General features: G+C 37.0%; 1 protein-coding gene and 1 non-coding gene across 4 annotated transcripts in view; both read right to left on the minus strand.

The window, feature by feature from the left end:
* Positions 1–24,692, minus strand: part of MLLT3 (MLLT3 super elongation complex subunit) — a 280,717-nt gene that overhangs the window by 150,404 nt on the left and 105,621 nt on the right. The gene's annotated exons all lie outside the window — the stretch shown is intronic.
* On the minus strand, positions 19,005–19,112 carry LOC144322899 (U6 spliceosomal RNA). The gene has a single exon (XR_013388496.1). It is a non-coding gene; the product is annotated as a U6 spliceosomal RNA (small nuclear RNA).

The following is a 24,692-nucleotide window of genomic DNA, read 5'->3' on the forward strand; positions in this document are numbered from 1 at the left end:
ATAAGTGATTATGTCAGCACTGCAGTGTTAGCAGTAGTGGCAAGATGCAGAGGTACCACCAAAAAAACAAACAAAAAGTGTTATCAGTAAAAAATAAATATTATCAGTAAAAACTAATAATTCAAGAACCTAAAGAAAAGAGAATCAGAATGAGCAAACTATCACCAGTCATCCTGCTACCAAACATCAGGCTTTCCTTTTTTTTTTTTTTTTTTTTTTTTTTAAAAAAGATTTTATTTATTTATTTGAGAGACAGAGTGTGTGCATGAGCAGGGGAGAAAGGGCAGAGGGAGAGGGAGAAGCAGACACCACTGAGTGGGGAGCCTGATATGGGGCTTGATCCCAGGACTCTGGGATCAGAACCTAAGCGGAAAGTGGACACTTGACCAACTCAGCCACCCAGATGCCCCTCAGCAAGCTTTTCTTGATGAATTTCTCCAGGAGTAGTTTTGAGGTAATAGAATATTAATATATTTTTCCTAATGATGAACCTACATACTTCAGGCAGACAGCTAAAAACAGCTAAATCTCCCACTAAGACTCTTTGTCAATTGTTGATTTAATTCCCCAACAGGTGCCAAAACAGTCATTTTCCTAGTTTCCTCAGGAATCTGAAGAACCTCAGACCCTAAATGATTTAATTTGAGACACCTAAGGGATAGACTCAAGTTCCACAATTATCTGATTTTGTCATCCCTGATGTCACTGTGAGGTACCTACTGGAGTTAAGAATCAAATTGCTCTCTACCCACCTTGCCCCCACACCCCCATCACCGTGTAGATCCTTCTCTCAACATATCACCAGTTAATAAGATTTCCTCCCACTTTGCAGGCATGGAGCACTGGAGAATATTCAGCTACTTCATATTTATTTGAAAGAAGTTACAAGCTACTTATCAAAGTCAAGATTGTGTCTGAAAAGCTAAAGCAGTATATATTTTTTTAAGTTGAACAAAGGAAAAGTTTCTTCCTTAGCACTAAAAAATAAGCATTGCCCCTGCTTTTGGCCATGATCATGCATGCTATGGTAACCCAAGCAGTGACAACTTCAGAGAACCAAGTCTTAACTTCTTCATGTCAGTCAGCTTCAAGGGTGATGGAAGGTTTTCTATCAGTTAGAACACATAAACACAAAAGGAAAGGATTTAAAGTTTCTATTACTCGCATAAGAACATGATTCAAAAAAAAAAAAAAAAAAGATATTATAGATACTACAGAGCCAATGGAATGGGGAAAGAGTTGGCTGTCCATTAAAATAACTGTGGTGAGCCAAATCCTCACTACATGTTATTTCAACCACAGCCTCATCTGGTTAACTTTCCTAAGATTTCGCCACTAGAATCAAACTGGCAAATTGTCATTCAAAAGAGTGTTACATTCTAGGGCCAGAAGGAACAAGGAAGTCATTCAAAACACCTCTCTTTAATTCAAGATGACCACACCTTAAAGCCAATCCAAATAAATAAGAAGTTAATGGCTTCTTAAAATTATGCAGAGAAGGCATTTTTAAATGTCTAAATCAACTGGCATCATTTCTAGAGTTCCGTATTTCAGGAAATACTTATTTACTTCTCACTTAAATCCCTCCTACTGTAACTTATTCTCATTTCACCATTTTATGCTATCATCAATCACATACTGTACAATTTTTAAGTATTTCTCATATTTTGAGATCTTTTCATCTTAAAATCAAGGAATTTTATGTCCATTTTTTCTTATACTTTTTGGTGATATACAACTTTATGCTATTTTGGATATTTTTTTCTTAGAAATTTAATTAAATACTAACTGTGAATTCGACAAGTTCCAAATAGTAACTCTATTGTGCAAACAAGAAAACAGCTTTCTTAGTATGTAAGGGAGAACACATAAATGAGAAGGATGTTACTAAACAATGCTTTTGAAAATGTCAGGCCCTAATTTTACCTTATTCCCATGCCAGGACTATCAGCCTCTCCCAACTCGTTACCACCTAGAATTGATGACAGTCCATTTTCCAGATGCTACAGCCTCTGACACTGAGGGGGCTTTATGTCTTACCTTCTGCTCAAAAAATGTACACAGTCTCAATACACACTCCATCTGACATCTGAAACCTCCAATCTACACATGTGTTGAAGAAACGTACTCCAAATTCAAAGTCTTCTCTTATCCCATCCAGTTTAATCATTTCTATAGATTCCTCTAGATACTTATTTAAACATTTATCTCCCAACCTAAGAAAGCGAGACCCTTTATCATAATATCCTCTCTTTCCCTGCCTTAGTCACCCCTGAATTTAAAAGGTGATATCTCTCTCTCTCACACTCACACACACACATGCACACACACACACATATGGAACACGTACCATTAGGAATTCCTACCTATTACCAGTCAGGTTTAACAACAGATTATCATGAAAATACAGAGCACTGTTAAGTCCTAAAGAGGAGAATGCATATTGACTAGATAATTACTATAAGAGGCATGAAAGTGCTGGTTTCATCTTATTGTTATGTTTTTTTCGAAGAGAAGTTCCAATGACTGTACATTTCTCAGGTAATGAACCCCTCTCATAAAGGGGGACATCAAACATCTATCCTTGCCATTTACTTACTCCTGTTGTTTCCTATACTAATTGTGAATGTAATACATTATACTATACCTATTAACTGTTTATAACCTAAAAAACCACCCTCTTGCCTCACCCCACTCCAATTGTCTTTGCCGATCTTAGAATCATACCTGTCTATTCATTCCTAATCATATCTGCTAAGAATTGGAATTGACAAACAAGTTGTCATGACTTCTTCAAATGCAAAAAAAAAAAAAAGGTATAAAAGAAAAAGACACTGAGAGGGCAACAACTATAAATCATTTCAGATTCTAAAAGCAAAATGACCATTCCATACTCAGCAATCCATACTAAGGGCAATGATGAGAAATGCTCAATTACACACCATCATGGATACTTACATATCACTGAAGATAATTACAATTTCCAAAAGTAGAAAATACATATGCATACACAAAAGACCCCAAATAACCACAGCAATCTTGAAAAAAAAAACATAAAACTGAAGGTATCTGAATTCGAGATTTCAAGTTATATTAGAAAGCTATAGTAATCAAAACAGTATGGAACTAGCACAAAAATATATAGATCAATGGAAAAGAACAGAAAACCCAGAAATAAACCCACAATTATATAGGCGAACAATCAACAACAAAGGAGGCAAGAATATGCAATTGGAAAAGACAGTCTCTTCAACAAATGGTGTTGGAAAAACTGAACAGCTACATGCAAAAGAATTAAACTGGACCCCTTTGTTATATCATACACAAAAATAAACTCAAAATATATTAAGGACCTAAATTTGAGACATGAAACCATAAAAATCCTAGAAAAGAACATAAGCAGTAATTTCTCTGACATCAGCTCTGGCAACATCTTTCTAGATATGTCTCCTCAAGCATGGGAAACGAAAGCAAACTATTGGGATTGCACCAAAATAAAAAGCTTCCACACAGCAAAGAAAACAATAAACAAAATTAAAAGACAACCTACTGAATGGGAGAAGATTTTTACAAATGACATATCCAATAAAGGGTTGCTATCCAAAATATATTAAAGAACTGATACAACACCAAAAATACCCAAATAATCCAATTTAAAAATAGGCAGAAGACATGAACAAACATTTATTTCTCCAAAGAAGACATAAAAATGGCCAAACACAAGAAACGATGCTCAACATCACTCATCATTAGGGAAATGCAAATCAAAACTACAATGAGATAACACCTCAAACCTGTCAGAAGGGCTAAAATCAAAAACATAACAAACAACAAGTGTTGACAAGGATGTAGAGAAAAAGGAACCTTCGTGGACTCTTGGTGGGAATGCAAACTGATGCAGCCACTGTGGAAAACAGTATGGGGGTTCCTCAAAAAGTTACAAATAGAACAATCCTATGATCCAGTGATTGCACTACTGGGCATTTATCAAAAACAACAATTCAAAGGGATACAAGCATCCTTATGTTTACTGCAGCCAAAGTTTGGAACCAGCCCAAGTGTACATCTCAGATGAATGAATAAAGAAGATGCAATGTATATATACAACAGAATACTACTCAATCATAAAAAAGAAAGAAATCTTACTAATTGGAAGGACATGAATAGAACTACAGAGTATTATGCTAAGAGAAATGAGTCAGGGAAAGATAAATACCATATGATTTCACTCATCTGTAGAATTTAAGAAACAAAACAAACAAATGGTGGGGGGGAGGGTGTGCAGAGAGACAAACCAGGAAAGACTCCTAACTATAGAGAACTGATGGTTACCAGAGTGGGGTGGGTGCCAGGATGAGTAAAATAGGCAATGGGGACTAAATGTACATAGATCCTTCAATATGTTAACTACAAGGGAGTTAAAATTTAAAAACTTAATTAAAAAATACATATGCATATGATTTTTGAAATGACAACCAGCAAAATATTAACATATTTCAAGTATAAGATGCCACTGATCATAAACAGATTCAACATTACTGTGACATACTAAGAAAAAAATACAGCCAAAAAAACTCATAGATCTGATTAGTAGACATATCCCAGTTTCAAAAATGTTAAAATGCAGATCTCACAATCTATGAAATACAGCAGTAATATCATTATAGGTGATTAATTATTTCTGGGTGTATGAACGTATCATAAAAGATTTGGCTAAAGATGCTGTGCACAAAAGGGCAATCCAGCAAACTGATCTTGGAGAGATCTTATCAAGGAAGTTGTGGGGATTTTTTAAGATTTATTTATTTGGGGGGATAGGGGCAGAGACAGAATCTTAAGGAGACTCCTCTCTGAGTATGGAGCCCAATGAGTATGGAGCCCAATGTGGGGCTTCATCCCAGGACCCCAAGATCATGACCTGAGCTACGATCAAGAGTTAGATGCTTAACTGAGCCACCCATGTGCTTCTCAAGTTTTATTTTCCTTCTGGTGTCACTGTATTTTCCATTTAGGCCTCTTCAAACTTTTGATGAAAAAGGTATCATGGGAGAATTCTAATACATACTCTACCATGCTCTCCAAGTCATTCCTTTACCCCTTTGCTCTTGTTTTCTAACATAGAATAGTCATTCTACCATCATGATTCTACACTGCTGTGCTGGAGGAATGCCTCCACTGCTTAGTATTTTCTCAACTGACACACTCAACCACCTAATATCTCATGGAACCAGAAAGGTTTCTATTCTTTTGGCCTTCATGCCACCAGCACTGTAAGACTCTCCTTATTACCCACCTGCCTGGGAAAAACTTATTCATATTTCATAACACAACCCCAAAATTACTCCTCTTCCCTGTATTCCCCATTAAGACTTCTGGGGTGTCTTTCTCATATGCCCCCCCAAATTACAAATTTCTCCTCTATATCCTGTATATAAGCAACATTTTTATTGCACTTGAAATTGCTGGTCCCCTATTAGTCTGTAACCTGTAAAATCTGTAAAAAGAATCACTTTTTTTCCTTTGATTTTGCTTGGTATTGCCAGGACTTAGTATGGTACTCAACCCAAGTATTCAAAACATTTGATGAAATACTGAAAACAAATTGTGAACATAAGAACACTATGACCTAGAAAACAATAATTATATAATCACATTCACATCCTGAACTCAGTTAAATATTTTCAAAAGATAAGGAATATGGCAAAGGTCTTTGAAAACATGAATCAAACTTCTATAAGTCCCCTACTACAAAATTTATATTTTTCTTAATCAGATTTTAAAGAGCATATCCATGACTCAGTTAATGATTTGATTTTACATTTTTAAATTTCTTTTAATTGGTAGAATTCTTTTAGGGAAATAGAAATCCCACATGTGATTTTAAGATAGGTTTTCACTAACTGGCTCCTAGAATAGTTGATTTATAGAAGTAAGGAAACCTAAACAATACATCTTATTTTCAAATAAATTATTTGCTGTGATATACCTTTACTTATTTCTCATACACTTCAGAAATAACCTATGAAATGTTACCACCATAATAATATAGTGCAGAACACTAAGCCAAGACATTTAAAATCATCGCATAAAACAAGATGCACAATATATTTTATTGCTAAGTTTTAAAGAAGCTACTATACTTTCTGATTTAAATTATCCTGTTTTTGGGCAGCCCCGGTGGCGCAGCGGTTTAGCGCCGCCTGCAGCCCCAGGCGTGATCCTGGAGACCCTGGGTCGAGTCCCACCTCAGGCTCCCTGCGTGGTGCTTGCTTCTCCCTCTGCCTGTGTCTCTGCCTCTCTCTCTCTCTCTCTCTCTGTGTCTCTATGAATAAATAAATAATCTTTAAAAAAAATAAATAAATTATCCTGTTTTTGTAAAAGAATACATAAACACATGCAGGTGTGTGTGTGTGTGTGTGTGTGTGTGTGTGTGTGTATACACAGAGTGATTAAATACCTACAGAAAAACCAGGAAAGATACTTAACAGTGATTTCCCCCTAGGAATAGGATTTGAAAATAAGGACAGATTTTTACATTCTTTTAAATGATAAATAAATCAGTGCCATTAACTCTAGTTGCACTGTGCAAATAGACTTCACTTGGTCTAAAATCTTCACTATATATGTACAGCATATAAATACACAATTGCCAAAATAATGATAAAATAATATTAGATGTCTGCATAGGTGTACATATTATTCTCAGCCATAAAGTAACACTTCCTGCACATGCAAGCCACAGTCAATCATACATTTCCTAAAATGCATTTTTGTCTGTCATCAGTTATATTCAAGTGTTGAGCTCTGCTTTTTTGTTTGCAAAAATATTATCATTGAACTCCTGTATGCCTTCAACAAGAATGACCACTGATACCAGCATGATTCAAAGTTATTTTGAAAACCTAGCACATATAATAAACACAAGCAAACCAACAAGCAAAGAAGACTCATACATAATTACTTGTAGAAAATTACTATCTGGAAAAACACAGCAAGGCCACTGAAAAAGTACTGGAAGCAAAGGAATGTCTAGAAATAAGGTAATATACAAAAAATATATAGCTTTCCTCCATAGTACAATAACCACTTTCTGGAATAAGTACTTCCGAAATAAAATGGCACCAAGGGCTCCGTTTATAAAAGCAACAAAAACTTAATGAACTCAAAACACACATTACCCATAAATAAAGCTATATAACTTTACAGAGATATATAAAATAAGAGTTGAATAACTGAAAAAAATATAGCAGCCTCTTAGATAAGGAAGATGGAAGATCACAAAAAAGGTTAATTTCCCATAAATCAATCCATACATTTACCACAATTCCAAAAAACATCCTGTCTTCTGTAGGCCAACACTAACATAAAGAAGTCTTGACAATTAATGAGAGAAATGGGGGAAGCACACTAACTGGCAACCCTCCAAAGAAAAGAGCTGCTAGTAAATAAATATATGAAAGGATAATCCAACTCAGTGGTTTAAAAGAAAATGTAAAAGTCATTATTTCTAAAAGATTGGCAAAGAATTTAAAATAAGATAAGGTCACACACTTACAACGCAAATTGGTATCAGGCGCATGGCAATAAATCTTTCAATTTATTCTTCAAGGGCCAGCTCCTGGTTTGCTTTTATGAAACTTTACACTGTCAGGAAGAGCTGCTCCAACTGCGCTGTCATTACTGTGGGAGAGCCCTGCACACTCCCTCTTCCAGTGGATGTCTGAAGGCCTCTATCAGCTGGTTTATTCCCCAAAGGCGAGAGACAGAAGAAGTTTTACTGTCTCTGTATCAGCATTTGTTGATTAACAGAAAACTGCAATAGAGAGGAATCTGGGAGCAAATAAAAACCCACTTAACTACCCACGACATTCTGTAACAACAAAACCACCTCCAGTTCAGAAATATTAGAGAAATACATTCATGACTATTGACTGTTTTATGTTGAAATTCTAAAACAATTACTGAATCAGAACATGAAAAAACTAAGTATATATTCACATACTTGTCTATGCTTATTACCTAAATCATGGCAGAAAGGGCATTAGCTAAAAAGATGCTGAATGCCGGTGCATAAAAGTTGCAAGGCAGGAGTGCCTGGGTGGCTCAGTTGGTTAAGTGTCTGCCTTCAGCTCAGATCATGATCCCAGGGTCCTGAGATCACATCCCATCTCCATGTCTGTTGTCAGGCTCCTTGCTCAAGGATGCGGGGGGGGGGGGGGGGGTGTCTCTGCTTCTCCCTCTGTCTCTTTGACCCTCGCCCTGCTTGTGCACTCTCTAATAAAATCTTAAAAAAAAAAAAAAATGTTGCAAAGCAACAAGAGCGAGTTAATACTACCAGGTCCCCAGCCACATCTTTCATTTGCTCTCCTGGTCTACCATGCATAAAGAGAAAAGGGTAGAAGTACTTCTTATGAAACTGTGGTCTCTATTTACCTCTAACTTTGTCTATCCAAGATTTAAAACCTGCTGCTATTAGGAAAATTATAAGGCCTTAACTACTGGAATGAAATTCTATTTATACTCTACCTATTACTCAATTGTTTACAAAATGAATGAACAATCCTGTCCTTGGAGAAGCTTACAGCCTCTCCTAAAAAGACAACCTAACTAGTTTTGAAACTAGTTGAAAGCCATACTTTCCCAAGCCAAATCCCAGAAAATTACTTTATATTCCCTAATCAGTATCATTCAGGAAACTCCTATCTTCCTACAATGAGAAAGAAGACCATTTGCCCCATTCTAGGAAAACAGTCTGTACCAACAATGTAGTTATCAGACAAAATATCCACAACCCAAATGGTATAATGTACGAACATCTCAGTCTTATCAAACTAATTTCAAAACAATGTTGTGGCATGTGAGACATATCTATGTCAAAAATCAAGACATCAGTTGTCTAAGAAAACAAGGAATTATTCCCACTGAACTCTAGTAGCCACAGACTAAACATTCAGATGGGAAGTAAAATGATCTGAAGAAAAGCCAAGTTGAAAAAATTTATATATTTGAGAGAGATGAATATCAGCAAAGCCCATAACTCAAAGTTCAAAGCTTTATTTTCTTTTCTTCAAAGACATAGCATTTTAAAGACAAGTTATATTCATATATTCCCAGTGTTCAAATCCTGCAGATAAAAAGTAGTCAAATACACAAGGCAGGTAAAGGTTACTTATTAATTCTTTAGGCAGTAAATTTAATCTGATACCTATGAATCAACTCTTCCTCCCTGCCCCCAGACCATACCTCCACTCATGCCTGGAAGGAAAAATGTTTTGTTAAGGTAAACATTATAAAAACAAACCAATTAAGTCAAATTCATAGAGACAGAGAGTAGAATGGTAGTTGCCAGGAGAAGTGGGGAGAAGGGAATGGGAAGTTGTTTCCATGCATACGAACTTTGGAACTTTCAGTTTGGGATGATAAAAAAGTTCTGGAGACAGATGATGGAGAAAGTTCTGTAACAATGTGAATGTGCTGAATGCCACAGAACTACACATTTCCCAACAGTGGAAACTAAATTTTATGCTATGTATATTTTACAATTAAAAAAATTAATAATCATGGGGTGCCTGGGTGGCTCAGTCGGTAAAAGGTCTACCTTCAAAATTCAGTTCAGGTCCTGATCTCAGGATCCTGGGATGGACCTCTGCATCTGGCTCCCTGCTTAGCAGGGAGTCTGCTTCTCCTTCTCCCTCTGCCCCTTCCCTGCTACTGCACATGCACTCTCTCTAATAAATAAGATCTTTTTTAAAAATTAATAATCAGATGGTGATCTATAAGACAAATTGAATGATGTATATCAATTGAAAGAAAACTGAAAAACTGCCAAGAATTTAGAAGGCCCTAAATAAAGAGTGCTAATCACTCTCCTGATTATAGACTAGTGATCTCAGAAAAAAATGATAACTTCCTCAACAAGTTAAATAAATATGATACTTTTATTTAGATAACATGGATAACTTTTTGAAAATAGCTTTTAAAAAGCAATACATGGGGGATCCCTGGGTGGCTCAACGGTTTCACTTTGTTATTCCTTTCATTCCTAAGTGAGGTTTAGGAATCTTTTCTGCTTTTTCTGAGAGTTAGATGTTGCCCAAAAATATATGTCTTTCCTCCCCCTCCTAAAAAGATGCATAACATGAAATAACCTCCTTGTGCCAAAAGGTTTAGAAACTTTTTGCTAAAGTACCTTGCTTACCTTACTGCCTTTTAATTTGATAATGAGGGCTGGCTGGGCATTCATATGGTTAGTTCTTTCAGGAATGCCTTTCTGTCTAAATCCAGGATCAGCAATGTCCATTCATCGTTCCTTTGATCTTTCTGTATGTTTTGTAGACTCATCTGGCAATCCAGTTTCTCTCATGGAAAACTGGGCATTTGCTCTTTTTCTTTTACTACTTTTAAACTGAATTTGAGCCTTCTTTTACCAAGTTTCATTTCGAGAGAACACATGTTTTAGAAGCTCTTTGAAAGAATCAGATTCTGTGTTTTTATTTTTTTAAGTACGATCTGTGCCCACCATGAGTCTTGAACTCATTACCTTGAGATCAAGAGTCACGGGCTCCACCTCCATCGACTGTGCCAGCCAGGCACTCCCATGTATTGCTTTTTTAAAAAAATTTATTTTTATTTATTTATGATAGTCACAGAGAGAGAGAGAGAGAGAGAGAGGCAGAGACACAGGCAGAGGAGAGGGAGAAGCAGGCTCCATGCACTGGGAGCCCGACGTGGGACTCGATCCCGGGTCTCCAGGATCGCACCCTGGGCCAAAGGCAGGCGCCAAACCGATACGCCACCCAGGGATCCCTGATCTTGGCTTCTTAAAAGTGATGATTTATACTCTTCTTTCTTGGCAGGTATCCAATATGACTGATTAAAATCATTAAAGGGAGTCCTAGATTTGTTGATCGGGGAAAATGTCCCAAAATTGTAAGAAGAACACTGACTATCACCTTGCAAATCACTGTGGTTATAGATTCAGTAGTTAAGGATGCCACCCTGAAGACAGCAATTAAGGGCACCCCTTTCTGCCAGGGTAGTTGGTCAACTTTCAACTGTATGCTATACTTAAAACCCTCTTCAAATACAAGTTATAGAAGACATGGCTAAGACTATATAAAAGACTAATAAATTCTTAAGGACTACGAGACAAAATGACTCAAAATTTGTGTACTCATAACAAAAGGTTATTGGCAGCTTATAACAGAACAAGCTATTTATCTCTGTGGTTTGATAAGAAGTAGGGAAAAAAAATATGGGGAAACTAAATACAATTAATCATTCCAGAGACGTACCAGAAATGTTAAACAAAACTCCTACTATACTGTTACTAATTCCAATAAATAAAATGAATAAAATAAAAAAGAAATTATATTCAAGCTATCAACCAATGGCAGATATTTGAACAAATATATGTAAAACTGTAAGGTTCTAAAGATACAAAAAAGTAAGGAACCGTGCCTACCTACAAGGGATTTACAATTTACTCTCTCTGTACTTCTCAGGTAAAGATGTGATTTCTTTCATCATTGCTAGTCACCTCGCAGACTATCCCTAGCTACCATTTTTGGGCATAATCATAGGCAGAATTCTGAAGCTGTTCCTCAAGATTCCTGTCCTCTTATTATTCAGTCAAACACTAATCTAGGTACTGCTGTGAAAAGATTTTACAGATGCAATTAAGGTTATTAATCAAATGACCACAGGCTATAAGGCTTATCATGTATTTATGCAGATCTGAGCTAATCACCTGAGAACTTTCTCCAGCTCTAATCAGAGAGGTGGGGTACAAAAGGAACAACAGAAATTTCCCAGCATAAGAAGGATTTTCCATGCCTTTCTGGTTCTGAAATATGGGAACCCACATGCAAAGGACTAGAGAAATCTCTAGATGCTAAGGCTGGTCCAGCCGCAGTTCACAAACCGATGTCAACCCTACAACCACGATAACTGGAATCTGCCTACAACCTGAATATTCCCAGGATTGGACTGTTCCCGGAGCCTCCCAACAAACAGCCCAGCCAACACCTGAATTTCAAGCTCAGGAAACCATAACAGAGAAACCAGCTGAGCTAATCTCAGCTTCTAACCGACAGAACCATGAGAAAATTAATTTGTATTGTTTTCAGCAGGTATATTTCTGTTAATCTGTTATGGCAGTGACAGAAAAGTAATCCAAGTATTTCCATAAAAGTGCTCAGACATAACAATTCATCTCATTCTCACAACCACCCTGAAAACTTCTCTCCTTTCATTGTACAGGTGAGGAAACAGTGGAATAAAAGCATTAAGCGGGACACCTGGGTGGCTCAGCGGTTAAGCGTCTGCCTTTGGCCCACAGCATGATCCTGGAGACCCAGGATCAAGTCCCACATCAGGCTCCCTGCATGGAGCCTGCTTCTCCCTCTGCCTGTGTCTCTGCCGCGCTCTCTCTCTCTCTCTCTCTCTCTCTCTCTCTGTCTCTCATGAATAAATAAATAAAATCTTTAAAAAAAAAAAAAAAAAAAGCATTAAGCAACCTGCTTATGACCAGAGCGGCTGATGGCTGATTTACGCTTAAGAAAGCTAACTGGACCACAACATTTGCGTTTAAAATTTCAAGGCACCTGGGTGGTGTACTAGGTGGAGTGTGGGGGCTCTTGGCTTTGGATCAAGTACTGATCTCAGGGTTGTGGGATCCAGCCGCCCATCAGATTCTGCACTGAGCATAGAACATGGAGTCTGCTTAGGATTCTCTCTCCTTCTTCCTGTGCTGCTCCCTGACTAAAATAAATAAATAAATCTTTTTTTTTTTTAATTTTCAACTACAGGATTACTGAATTTTACTCCACATTAAAGTAACTTTGTTTTTAAAGTTCAAAAAGTACAAAGAAACTTTACATAGTTTCTAATACCAGAGGGGAAAGGCAGAGGGAGTGGGGTGCTGAGGGAGAGGGGGAAAGAGAGAATCTTAAGCAGGCTCCAAGCCCAGCCCAGAGCCCTACATGGGGCTGGATCTCACAACCCCAAGATCATGACCTGAGCCAAAAATCAAGAGTCCAAAGCTTAACCTGTGAGTCACCCAGCTAAATTTTAATGTAAATTCCCTTTTTTTTTTTACTCTTAATCCAAAAATCCATTAAAATTTGGCAATTTAGGAGGGAAAAGTTAAGGGGCACCTGAGTGACTCAGACAATTAAGCATCCGACTCATAGTTTTGGTTCAGGTCATGATCTCGTTTTGGCTCAGGTCATGATCTCAGGGTCGTGGAGTCCCGTGCTCCACAAGGAGTATGCATGGGATTCTCTCTGCCTCTCCCTCTGCCGCTTACCCCACTGGTGCTATCAATCAATCAATCAATCAATCAATCAATCTTTTTAAAAAAGTTAAAGCCATATGAGAACTTTTTTAAAAGAAGAGAAAAATGAGGAACAGCATCACTTGCACCCCAGTATCCAGACACTTAGATTCTTGTTTTAAGTGAGAAAGTAGAAAATTCTAGATAAAAGGCAATGATAATATGGAAAGAAATCAGGGGGAAAATATAAGCCAAAATTGAAATCTAATATTTATTTTATGAGGAAGACAGACTCTGAGAAACAATCACCTGCTATGCCTTTATGAGATGAACAAAACTTGTTTCCTAATCTTCAAAGTGTTACTGCTAAAAACAACAAAAAAAATGAAAAACAGGAGCACCTGGGTTGCTCAGTGGTTGAGAGCATCTACCTTCGACTCAGGTCGTGATCCCAGGATCCTAGGATTGAGTCCCATATCAGGCTCCCCACAAGGAGCCTGCTTCTCCCCCTGCCTATGTCTCTGCCTCTGTCTCTGTGTCTCTCATGAATAAATAAATAAAATCTTTTTTTAATTATTTAAATTAAAATTTAGGAAATATATTTAAAAACAATTTGGGTTTCTATTCTTCAAGATTCAGTCAAAAACAATTTGGAAAATCAAAAATTACTACATTCCAAAATAGTAACTAGCAAAAGTAGAAATGGGAAAAACATTCTAGGGGGAAAAATAAAGAAAATATTTAAGTAATCACATAACATACCTAAAACTCTGTTAATCCATAGCACATTCCTCTAGTGACAATTTTTTGTGTGTGACTTTTAACCTAGAAGTCCTGATTCAAAGAAAATGAGGCAGGGACACCTGGGTGGCTCAGTGGTTGGGCGTCTCCCTTGGCTCAGGGCATGATCCCAGAGTCCCAGGATCCAGTCCTGTATCCCGCTCCCAGCATGAGCCTGCTTCTCCCTCTGCCTATGTCTCTCTCTCTCTCTCTCTCTCTCTGTCTTTCGTGAATAAATAAATAAAATCTTAAAAAAGGGGGGGGGAGGGAGAAGAAGAAGAAAATGAGGCAAAGATCTGGAAACGTAGAAGATCCTTGGTGGATGGATACATTATTTCCTCTCAAAAAAACAAACAAAAACAAAAAACCCTGGATTTCCAACATGTAATATGAATTTATGCTGTTAAATAAACACATATTTGGTGTTTTATGAATAATGTAGTCATGTTTTCACATTCAGTAATATTTTTAAAATAGCCTATTTCAATAAAGAAGATAACAATTTCAAGTCTCATAGTATTTTTTAAAAGTTAAGATCTAGCTTAGTTAACAATTTCAAAGCAAATGTCCTATTTTTACACATCTTTATCATCATGAATTATGAATTGACATCAATCATTAATCTGCAGGTGTTCTTAATGTAAATTGTATATACCTGTTTAGATTTCTTCCAAAGGCTAGCAGCATACTAATTCGTATTTAGAAAAGTAGGTATCAAGATCTTTTTTGAGCTGACAGATCTGCAAAACGGAACACCCTAGGAGAGGAACTCAAATATAATTTGGTCATGTTCTAATTTAAGTTGAATAGCAGTTTCATGGATGTTCATTTTATTATTTTGCTTTTAATCTTACACATTACTTATATTCTCTTATACGTACCAAATGTTATGTAGTTAAAAATTAGCTGTTTGTCCTTCTCGGATTGACTTAACTTCACTCAGCATAATACCTTCCAGTTCCATCCACGTTGAAGCAAATGGTGGGTATTTGTCGTTTCTAATGGCTGAGGAATATTCCATTGTATACATAAACCACATCTTCTTTATCCATTCGTCTTTCGATGGACACCAGGGCTCCTTCCACAGTTTGGCTATTGTGGACATTGCTGCTAGAAACATCGGGGTGCAGGTGTCCCGGCGTTTCATTGCATCTGTATCTTTGGGGTAAATCCCCAGCAGTGCAACTGCTGGGTCGTAGGGCAGTTCTATTTTTTTTTTTTTTAAGATTTATTTATTTATGATAGAGAGAGAGAGAGAGAGAGAGGCAGACACACAGGAGGAGGGAGAAGCAGGCTCCATGCCAGGAGCCCGACGCGGGACTCAATCCTGGGACTCCAGGATCACGCCCTGGGCCAAAGGCAGGCGCTAAACTGCTGAGCCACCCAGGGATTCCAGCAGTTCTATTTTTAACTCTTTGAGGAACCTCCACACAGTTTTCCAGAATCTCTGCAGCAGTTCACATTCCCACCAACAGTGTAAGAGGGTTCCCCCTTCTCCACATCCTCTCCAACATTTGTGGCTTCCTGCCTTGTTAATGTTCCCCATTCTCACTGGTGTGAGGTGGTATCTCATTGTGGTTTTGATTTGTATTTCCCTGATGGCCAGTGAAATGCCTGATGGCATTTTCTCATGTGCTTGTTGGCCAGTTGGCCAGGTCTATGTCTTCTTTGGTGAAATTTCTGTTCATGTCTTTTGCCCATTTCATGATTGGATTGTTTGTTTCTTTGCTGTTGAGTTTAATAAGTTCTTTATAGATCTTGGATACTAGCCCTGTATCTGATAGGTCATTTGCAAATATCTTCTTCCATTCTGTACATTGTCTTTTAATTTTGTTGACTGTTTCTTTTGCTGTGCGGAAGCTTTTTATCTTGATTAAGTCCCAATAGTTCATTTTTGCTTTTGTTTCCCTTGCCTTCAAAGATGTCTCTTGCAAGAAGTTGCTGTGGCCAAGTTCAAAAAGGGTGTCGCCTGTGTTCTTCTCTAGGATTTTGATGGATTCTTGTCTCACGTTTAGATCTTTCATCCATTTTGAGTTTATCTTTGTGTATGGTGTAAGAGAATGGTCTAGTTTCATTCTTCTGCATGTGGCTGTCCCATTATATGGTTTCATTCATTCAAGGAATATAAAAAATAGTGAAAGGGATTAAAGGGAAAGGAGAGAAAATGAGTGGGAAAAATCAGAGAGGGTGACAAAATATGAGAGACTCCTAACTCTGGGAAATGTACAAGGGGTAGTGGAAAGGGAAGTGGGCTGGGGGATGGGGTGACTGGGTGACGGGCACTGAGGGGGACGCTTGACAGGATGAGCACTGGGTGTTACACTATATGTTGGCAAATCGAATTCCAATAAAAAAATATACAAAAAAAAAAAAATCTAACTAGTTGGGTGTCTGAGCAGCCCAGTCAGTTAAGCATACAACTCTGATTTTGGCTCAGGTCATGATCTCAGGTTGTGAGATCGAGCCCCACATTGGGCTCTGCACTAGGTGCAGAGCCTGCTTAAGATTCTCTCCCCCTCTCTCTGCCTCCCCACTGCACTTCTCTCTCTCTCCCTCTCCCACCTCTAAAAAAATTTACAGTTGATTTTAGTTTTTCAAAATATAATCTCAAACATAAAAATGCTGCAAACATTACTTCATTAATTCCTAAATTTATGTATACATCAATACCTTGGAATTAATTGGAAAAAATATTTTTTTTGAAAAAATATTCTTTACAGACATTTCCCTATCCAGAAGGGATCATCACAATCCAGAAAATTTAAAAAACCCCTGAAACTAGAATTTCTCAACCAAAATAAAAACTCTAGTAAAATATGCATAGAAAATACAGCTTATCCATCTTGTCATGCAAACTTTCTATTCTGACTGTAAATCTATTGCTAGAAGACACTAGGGCAATTAAAATGATGTGGGCTAATTAGAAGTTTGGGGTTGTTTGTAACTTTATGGAACAACTAGGATGGCTTTATGGCTAACCTATCCAAATGACTATCTCATCTCTAAAATCTGGTTAAGAATAAATATTACAAATCAGTCTATAGTGTGAATTAAGAGACAGTTTCTGTTTTTCTCTATGGCACTATTATTCTTGTTTCCCTCCCTTTTTTTTCCCCCTATTTGCTTTAGTGAATCACAACTATCTTGATACATTTGCTCTAAATAAAGTTAAGAGGGCTAGGAGTTAACATTATAAACTTATTATTAGAAACTTTATCTTCAAATATCCTCCTACCCTAATTTACTAGCAAAATATTTTTTAAAGCACTTGCCACATAAACAACTAATTTCTTTAGAAAGAATTCAACCTACCAAAATCTAAGACCAATTGTTAGCCCTGATTTTTTCCCCTTTCCAACAAGTGTTAAAAACAGGTGTCAAAGATAGATCCAGGTTAATCTGACCTGTCCAACTCCAGCTTAGCTTTTAACACCTTGTCATAACATCCTTATCTTTTAACAGGAAGGATTAGTATTTCTTTGTAAACAGTCCTTCAACTACACAGACCAACTTTTAAGGAAAAGTTCCCTATAAGAACATGAATTTCAGTTCTGGCAACCTGACCTAAGAAGAAAATTCTGATCAAAGAAAAGTATTATACACAGATGTTCATCATAGTACAAAGTACTATTTTCATCTTAGAAAAACATATAAATCCAGTTAAATGTCTAAGGAGGAAAAATTACCCAAATGATATTTTTATAAATGGAATATTATGTAGCCGTAAGAAAATAATGTTCACACAAGTAAATGTGCAATCACAGGGGAAGTAGCACATTAAAGAAAAGGGCAATCATATTTTATTAAACTACATAGAAAAAATTAGAATGTACACTTGGTTTTTTAAATTTTTCATATCTTTTTTAAAATGGTCTACAATGTACAACTGTTTCATCTCTAATACAACATTTTCCTATTGTTCATACTTTAAAATATGTTACTGTCAAACCATAGAAAGTAAAAATAAAAATAGGGGCACCTGGGTGGCTCAGTCAATTAAGCATCCAACTCTTGATTTCAGCTCAGGTCATGATCTCACAGTTGTGAGACTGAGCCCCACACTGAGCTCCACACTGAGCATGGAGTCTGCTTGGGATTCTCTCTCTCTCTTTCTCCCTCTGCTCCTCCCCCTCTCTCTCTTAAAAAATAAAAATCAAAATAATGCTGCTGTCATCTTAACACTTAGTCCCCATGGAGGCCATACCCTCTCCCTTACTTTTCTAGAAAACAGACTTCCAACACACTTGACCACCTGAAACACAGAAGAAAAATTTTCAAATTCTACTACAGCCTCAATCTTTTGGAAGATATGCTTGGGAAAGTGCTCATTTGTTATCTGAAGACTAAAATTAATTTGGCTATCAGCTATCATCATAGTAGATAAACACAATTTGACTTCCTGGAAATCCCTGGGAATTCTTTTTCCCACCTGTGTCAGATCCTAGGGGATTTTCACTATTGTGGATGATGTCTATGATCTCTCACATCATCTAAAAAGAGATAATAGCCATTTGGTTACATCTCTTCCCATTCCTCAGGGAAGATCAGATTTATGCACTGATCCAGAAAGCTTAAAAGATGTCCATTTTTTCTCTTTTTAATCTTCAATTACATAAAGGTTAAACTTAAAATTAAGAAAAACTGTCTATTTAAGAAATAGACAGACAATTCCTTGAAGTATTTGGTTTTATATCTCTAAACTTTTCCCTAGCCTCAAAATCATATTTTAATGATATTTCCCAGAAAAATTCAACTGCCTGAAGTTTTCTTTGAAACTATTCAAGACAAAAATATCAATATCACTTGCTGCAATTTTAACATTTTCAGATTGCCCATTATAAAGGTTTAAAAAAAATGGTGACAGTTAAAAAATATTTTCAAATCAGCTCTCCATTTTTATCCTTCAAACAGGCAAGCTTTCCTGAATGTTCCATGAACATTTCCTCAATATTAAACTCTTGCCTTCACAGATTTGTGTGTCATCCTTGTGCAGGGGCCATGCTAATCTTCTCTGTATCATTCCAATCTTTAGTCTATGTGCTGCCGAAACAAACACAAACTCTTCTCCAAAAACAATGAAGTTGGACCTGAATTGATTTTAATAACCACAAAAAAATCATTTAATTTTTTTACAGGTTACCATTCAAGGGTGTAATTATTTTATTAGTTTTATAGATACCAAAGAGATGTTTCCAGAGGAAAAAAAATAATCCCACAGTTGTACTCCACACATATGCAAAATGATTCTTCTTCTTCTGGGGTAACTGGCATCTCAATGAGAGGCTGGCTTTTAAACTACACCACTTTCAAAAATTTTAAAACATAATATACTTACATAATATAGTTGAATGGGAAATGCCTATACTTAATTCCAGCCAAACTATTAGCAAGCTACTTAATTAATGGGAGAGTCTACCACTATCTTTTTGTCTGGAAGACAAAAACTGGGCATATGTTTTAAAAAAAAAAAATCATTTTCCTCTGTATCTACTACACTTCTTGTAAAATGTTGAATACTATGAGAAACCACAGCAAAAATTACATTCAGGAAAGCCTTCTAACTTGCTTTTCAGAGTGTGTTCTACAAACCTGAGAACTTACCAGAAATAAAAATCCCAAATAAAATAAAGTAAAATAAAATAAAATAAATAAAAATCTCAGACCCTACCCCCAAACCTATTGAATCACAACCTACATTCACCAACAAGATGCCTAGGTTGGGGCACCTGGGTGGCTCAGTAGGCTAAGCATGTGCCTTAACCTCAGGTCATGATTTTAGGGTCCTGGGATGGAGTCCTGCATGGGGCTTCCTGCTCAGCGGGGAATCTGCTTCTCCCTCTCCCTCTGCCCCTCCACCCCACTCATGCTGTCTCTAGCACTCTCTCTCTCCAATAAATAAATAAAATCTTTATTTTTAAAAAAAGGGGGTTGCCTAGGTCATTTGCACATTATTTTGAGAAGCACTAGTCCAGAGTTTAAGGTAAAAGGCAGCATGATAAACCATCTCTTACTTCCCCATTCTAAGTTGTGCAAAGCTACACAAAATCAAGTTACCAATGAATAAATCATTCCTAGAGATTTTTGGTAAATATTTTCATTAAATCAAGCCTTTCCACAAAGGTAAAAAAAAACATGCATGTGGCTGATGCTTCGTGCCTATTAACAGCATCTTCGCTGCACTACCAGAGCTATATATTTTTTAATAACATGTTGAAAATAGGGACATCTGTTCTCCATTCTCTATTAAGAAAGCATTCTTGCTAAAGAATTTTCCCCTCCATTTCAAAAACATAATGGGTCTTATGGATGAAATCTATTTCCAATTGTTCCAGGTTAAAACAGTTAAAAAGGTTAAAGAATTTTAATTTAAGAATCCTAATTTGACCAATTTTAGGAAGCATTTATTCACTGTACAAATGAGCTAACTATGTATATTTGAGACAAATACATGGCCCCTATCATAGTCCCTGGACTCACTGCAGACCATATGTCATACCTGTAACAGAGTGTCTTCATGTTTTCAAGAAGGATTTTCTCAAGAAAATATCAAATCATAGACTACTGGGACTTTGTAATATAATTTGACTCACAAAAGTATAATTTATACAACTTTCCAGAGGTGGATCTGAAGTGTAACATGGTACACCTGTACTGACCTGTGCTCTGTTAGTCTACAGATTTTTAAACAAGATGCTTCTTTAAGGACTTCGACTACAGCCTACCAGAAAAGTGCTCTGGGAATAACTTTATCCCTCTACAATCATAGCCTTGTTCTAAACAGAGCCCTTAAGTAAATTAAATCTTAAGAAAAACACACTTTTTTGTTTGTAAAGAAAGAAACATTTCCTGAATGCCAGAGAATGTTTCCTTGAGAAACTGTTTATGTTACTGTGCTGAAAAGGTGTTTATGTTGCTATAAACACCTTCCTTGTAAGAGGGGATGGAGAGTCTCCCTATTGTTTACATTGCAATCAGCCCTGATTCTGAAAAGATCTACCCTTATTCCTCATGCCTGGACTGCATTGTGCCAATTAGATCACTCGCAAAGATATTCTGTATTTGTTTAGCATAATCGACCCATCACATAAGAACAGGGGACTATGGGTTCATAACAAGTACTACAAATTACCAAGGCCATTAATTAGCAGGTTGTGGTCGTTTATGCTGTGTCAAATTTGTTAAGCATCAAACTATATTTCCTGAGATCTCTTCCCTGCATAGTTTTAGCTTAAAGTTGACCAAAAGTAGAATTTGCACAAATCTGGACAGATCTGTATGGTCTTGGAAAACATTACTCTCTGAAAGTTGTTATGGTTAGTACAGTGACAAGACATAGCTCTGTGGGTGGGTTCAAACTTACCTTTGCTCTTAACAGATCCCTATCCACCTTTCCAACCAGTCCTACATGTAATGTAGGCCAACAGAAACTCCAGGCCTACCAACAGATACAAACAGGTAGTAGTTACACAGAGGCACAGGCTTCCACGGCCCCTAACCCATGAGTTTTGTCTCACCCTTGGCTTCTCTGACTAGTTGAAAACTCTACTTATCCTCCAATTTGCCTCCTGGTCCTTCATTTCCCAAGCTCATAGATTAATCTTTAAGGCTTAATTTATATAAGAAATCCCTTATTCTATAACCCACCATGGTCTTCTGTGATTAAACCCCAAATGATTCTAAAATTTGGTTTACTTGTTGGCTCTAGATTTAAAGGGTCTCTTGCCATTAAAGACATGGCAAGTAAGTGGCAAAAGCAAACTGTACCAGTTCACACTCGGCTGATGAGTATTAGTAGAATAGAGCCTGGAGTTTAAGCCCCCATCTTAACCCTAATTTTTCCCATATAAGTTTTCTCTTTTTATTCTGGCTTGAGACATAATTGACATATTAAAAAAATCACAAATGTAATGTGCATTTGATGTTTTGACATAAATATACACCAAGCAAACCATCACCACAGTCAAGATTATGAACATATCCATCAACCCTAAATATTTTTTCATAGCTCCCTAAAATCTTTCACATCCCTGCCCTGCCCTATCTCCCAGAATCACTGATTGTCACTGTCACTATAATTACTTTGCATTTTCTAAAATTTGATATGTCTAAAATTTATATATATGTACTCTTTTGGGGAGAGGACTGGCTTCTTTTACGCAATATAATTATTTAATTAAGCTTCATCCATATTATTGTAAATATTGATAGCTGATTCCTTTTTATTGCTGTGTAGTATTTTATTATACCACAATTTGTTTACCCATCTACCTGTTGGTGGACATCTGGGTAACCTCCAGTTTACAAACCATGCCCTTAGCACCATTAGTATAAAGTCTTTCTATGGAGGTATGCTTTCAACTCTCCTGGATTTGTAAATAGCTATGTATAGAACAATCAGACGGTTGTATGCTTAATGCTTTAAGAAAATGAAAAAATGTCTTTGAAAGGGATTTTACCATTTTAGGTACTGACCAGCAATGTATGAGTTCCAGTTGCTCCATATCCTCATCAACATTTGGTATGGTCATTCTGTTTAATTTTAGCCATTCTAAGCATAGTATAGTATCTCGTAGTTTTAATTTGTATTTTCCTAAAACTACCAATACTGAGCATCATTTCATAAGCTTCTCTGATATGTATCTCCTTTCTTGAAATCTTTAAATCATTTGCCTATTTTTAAATGGGGTTGTCTTATTATTGAGTTGTATATGCCTTATATATTTTAGATTCAAGTCCTTTGTCAGATAGATGTTTGGCAGATATTTTCTCCCAGCCTGTGGCTTATCTTTTCATCTCCATAACTTTTGAAGATCAACACTTCTTCACTGTCCCTATCTAAACTTCAGACACCACAAGTTTCCTAGGGTTGCCACAACAAAGTATCAGAAACTGGTTGCCTTGAGACAACAAAAATCTAATCCTTCATGCTAGAAGACAGAAGTCAAGGCAATCAAGGTGTTGGCAGGGCCAACCCCCTTTGAACACTTTAAGAGAGAGGTCTTCCTTCACTCCTTTTGCTTCTGGCTTCCAGTGGGTGCAGGTACTTTCACATTCCTTAGTTGTGGTGGCCTAACTCCAATCTCTGTCTTGTCTTCTCATAGCTTTCTTCCTTGTGTCTCTCCAGACCTTCACAATGCCTCCTTATGAAGACACGAGCCATTGGATATAGGGCTCACACTAATCCACTATGATCTCTACAAAAGACCCTATTTCCAAATAAGGAAATCTTTTGTCAAAGGACAAATTCAACCCATAAAAGGTACTATATTTTAATATTTATTTTTTTATTTTAATATTTTAAAAAGCACACAGAACAATAAATTAGTCAACATAAATTCTGGCCTCCTTGACAACAGCCTGGTTTTGCCTCATTCACTCTTCCCATAGAGATATCCCCAAGCTCATCTGCAGAATTTCTTGCCCATGGCTTTATTTCCCCAAAACAGATTCTTTAGATAGAGTCAGTTTAAGTATCTACTCTTGGCTAGCCCTTCTTTATCAACTATTAGGTAAAGCTACGTGAAGAGGAAAATATTTTTGTTACATGATTTTCTCTTTTATGATCTCCCTTCCCCGGCCTACACCCAACTAGGGCATGAAAGTTTGGGGCAACAGTGTTAGGGCAATGATGATTCTAAATCTGCACTAAGAAAGGTTTCTAGTTCCAGCCCCATCTTCCTTCAATACTCCGTAGAAGAAAATAGAAAATGCTTCTCCAAAAAAACATGTTCTAATGACCAGCTGCTGAATAAACAACCCCAAACATAATTTCAAAGGACAACAACCAGGACGCTTGGGTGGCTCAGCAGTAAAGCATCTGCCTTCAGCTCAGGGCATGATCCGGGGTCCCAGGATCAAGTCCTACATCAGGCTCCTCCTGGGGAGCCTGCCTATCCCTCTGCCTATGTTTCTACCTCTCTCTCTGAGTCATGAATAAATATATAAAATCTTAAAAATAATAATAAATAAATAATAAAAGGACAACAGCCATTTTACTATCTTTCATGGTTTCTGGGTCAGAAATTCAGGAAGACTTAGCTGAGTAGTTTGGGCTCAAAATTTCTTATTTGGCTGCAGTCAGACGGTAGCTGGAGAGGCTGGGTTGGAGCAGAAGACTGGCTGGACATCTCTCTTAATGCAGTTAGTTTTCTCAAGGCCTTTCCATGTGGTCTTGCCTCACAACTTGATGGCCTCAGGATAAATGGACTACCCACATGGTGGCTGCAGGTTTCGCAACCAAGCATTACATTCCAACCAACAAAGAGGAAGCCACATAGTCTTTATGATCTAGCTTCAGAAATCACCTAGAATCATTTCTGCAGTTCTTTGTAGGCTGGAATAGTCACAAAAGACCACTCAGCTTCAAAGGGAAGAAACATCACCCCCACTTCTTGATAGGAGTATCAAAATCAAATTGTAAGAACATGTAAAATGAGAGACAATGTTGTGGAAATACTTGTAAAATATAATTTACCCCAGAACATATCCACCCGGGGCTGCAAGAACAGGGGGACTGCACCATACAAATTAAATGACAAAGTATATACTAAAATCGCTGGGGCTCGACGTTTTGCCCATTCTTGTTTCTGCCAATACTCTTCTTTCTTGACTACTTACAGTCCAGCATATACCATTG

Source organism: Canis aureus, chromosome 10, assembly GCF_053574225.1.
Source record: "Canis aureus isolate CA01 chromosome 10, VMU_Caureus_v.1.0, whole genome shotgun sequence".
In the NCBI taxonomy this organism is placed as follows: Eukaryota; Metazoa; Chordata; class Mammalia; order Carnivora; family Canidae; genus Canis; species Canis aureus.